Consider the following 3179-nt stretch of genomic DNA (forward strand, 5'->3'; position numbering starts at 1 on the left):
TTGAAAATCTTCGTTTTGATAGGGTGGAAGAGACTTAAATATCAGAAGACGCGAATTTTGGACCTAAGATACCAAAATTGCGAATGATGCAAGGATATCTTTACCGAGGGAATATCAAAACTGACTCCGCTGGGGAAAAGAGATTGGGAAGGATGTCTCAATCCGTTTTAAGGAACAGAATCCATTTTTGTTCTTTTCGGGAAAGCAAGTGTATGCTTCACCGGGGAATGATAGCTTTGTAAAAAACTTACCAATCGACATTATCGACTATCAACACAGGGATAGACTTGTTTAATAATGCGAAGGTGAAAGGTACGAAACTGTGTTACCGACTACCAGCATGGTGATAGATTTGACACGGTAAAAAGAGTTTCAAAGGTTCGGTTAATATTACCGACTATCAGCCTGGTGATAGACATGTTAATAATATAACCAGAACAAAAGGTTTACCAACTACCAGCCTCGTGATAGCGGTTTTGAAGACATGATCAATTATCAGCCGAGTGATAAAATGATTCTGGAGACTTTGCTAGGGAAATTACTGGTTATTCAGCCTTGTGAACAGTAATAAGGCCCTGATTGTCAAATGGTCTTCATGATTGATTTCCTAGAGAGGAAAAATATTTTGAAAGAGACATAAGCTGCTCAGAAGATGAGGCTATTGCTTATTGTCTGTTTTTCACGACTCTGTTTGAGGAATCGGAATTTGAATCTTTGGTAAAGACAGGGTTCTAACCAAGAATGAATTGGAAAGAAATAGTCAAACAAGACTTTGCACCCATGAGGAATGAACTCAACTGGGGATCTCCTCCTTTGTTTTGAAAGGAGAAACTAAAGCAACCTTCTTCCACGAGGAATGATCTCAGTGGGGAACTGGAGAAAGAATATGTTCTTTTCTGCTTATGGGTGACAACCTACTTGGAGAGATGACACGCCCATACTTGTTTGTTTCTTCTTTTTTTTTTCTTTTTTTTTTTCTTCTTTTTGAGGATAGATATATCCTAAACAAGTGATTCTAAAGCAAACATTGAAAAATGCAAGAATGCATAAATGATGCAAATATGTATGAATGATGAATGTCATGAATGTAGCATGCATGCTGACGATACTGACAGACAAAGAAGTATATACTGGAGAGGGACCGACGTCGCAATACAACCAGATACTTGGCAAATGTTTTTCAACACGGTGTAGATAACACGGGTGATGAATGGTGTTGCGTGCTTTAAACTTCTCTGGGGAAGATAAGCATCTTTACTGAGATGGAAGAGCTTCTTCACTGGAGATTGGAAATCTTCGTCACTGGGGATAAAAGACCTTCTTCACTGGGGATAGAAGAGCTTTTCACTGGGGATAGAAGAGCTTCTTCCTATGGAGATAGCTGTTGATGTTCCTTCCGTTGTTCACAACTCAAAGGAAAGTTTCGCTTTTATTTTGAAAAAGAAAAGTGAAGTAAATTCATTTAAAACTTTTTTTTCTTTTTTCAAAAGTGAATAACACAATTAAAGCGTCATTTTGCAAGCTAAAAGAAATTAGAGATTGCAAACAAATGGGCACAAGGCTCAAATTTATTTAATAGGATGGAAATCAGCTAAAGGCGTGATTCCATAGAGTATTTACAAAAGTTGGAAATGGTAATTATGCGGAAAAGGCTACATTGAAAGCAATAACCACTATTCCCTCTAATAACTTTGAGTTCCAACTGTGCTTGTCGCTTCAGATTGGTGATGATTTGATTGAAGATCCTTTGATGAGGTACAGACTCTTCAGGTGACGAAGTAAGGACTGATGCAGTTACTTTGTCATAAATCCCTAATTTTTGCCTAGATTGCCCTTTCAGGTTTTCAATCTACCAGGATGAATTTTTTCTGTTTATTGTCTCTAATTTTTGCCTGGACCGCCCTTTAGGGTTTTCAGTCCACCGAGACGCTCATTTTTGCCTAAGTCGCCCTTTGCGGGTTTTCAACTTACCGAGCTGTTCTTTTGTATTTTTTTAGACAAAGTATTTCTTGACTGCATCAGCATTCACAGGATATGGGAGTTCATCACCATCCATGGTTGCAAGAGTCATGGCGCCGCCAGAAAATGTTCTTTTGACAACATACGGGCCTTCGTAATTAGGAGACCATTTGCCCCTAGAATCTGGTTGAAAAGACAAGATCTTTTTAAGCACGAGGTCGCCTTCTCGAAATTCACGAGGTCGAACCTTTTTGTTGAAGGCTTGTTTCATCCTTGCTTGGTATAACTGTCCATGGCATAGAGCAGTCATACGTTTTTCTTCGATTAAGTTCAACTGATCGTATCTGTTTTGACACCATTCAGCCTCTGATAACTTAGTTTCCATGAGGACTCTCATTGATGGGATTTCAACTTCTACGGGGAGCACAGCTTCCATGCCGTATACTAGAGAAAAGGGAGTTGCCCCTGTTGAAGTACGCACTGAAGTACGGTACCCATGTAAAGCAAATGGCAACATTTCATGCCAGTCTTTGTAAGTGACGACCATTTTCTGGACGATCTTCTTAATGTTCTTGTTAGCAGCTTCAACGGCGCCGTTCATTTTTGGTCTGTAAGGAGAAGAGTTATGATGCTCAATCTTGAATTCCTCACACAATTCTTTCATCATCTTGTTGTTCAAGTTCGAACCATTGTCAGTAATGATCTTGCTGGGAATACCATATCGGCAAATGATGTTGTTCTTGATAAACCTTACAACCACTTGTCTTGTAACATTGGCATAAGACGCTGCTTCGACCCATTTAGTGAAGTAATCAATTGCTACCAAGATGAAACGATGACCGTTTGAAGCTTTTGGTTCGATCATTCCAATCATGTCGATACCCCACATGGAGAAAGGCCACGGAGATGAGAGAACGTTGAGTAGAGTCGGCGGTACATGGATCTTATCTGCGTAGATCTGGCACTTGTGACATCTCTTCACGTGTTTGTAACAGTCAGATTCCATTGTCAACCAATAGTATCCTGCTCTTAAGATCTTTTTGGACATTGCATGCCCATTTGAATGAGTTCCAAAGGACCCTTCATGCACTTCATGCATTAACATGTCTGCTTCGTGTCTGTCCACGCATCTGAGCAAAACCATGTCGAAGTTTCTTTTGTATAGCACATCTCCGTTCAGGAAGAAACTGCCAGAAAGTCTCCTTAGAGTTTTCTTGTCT

The sequence above is a fragment of the Vicia villosa genome, linkage group LG1 (assembly GCF_029867415.1).
Source record: "Vicia villosa cultivar HV-30 ecotype Madison, WI linkage group LG1, Vvil1.0, whole genome shotgun sequence".
Taxonomy (NCBI): Eukaryota; Viridiplantae; Streptophyta; class Magnoliopsida; order Fabales; family Fabaceae; genus Vicia; species Vicia villosa.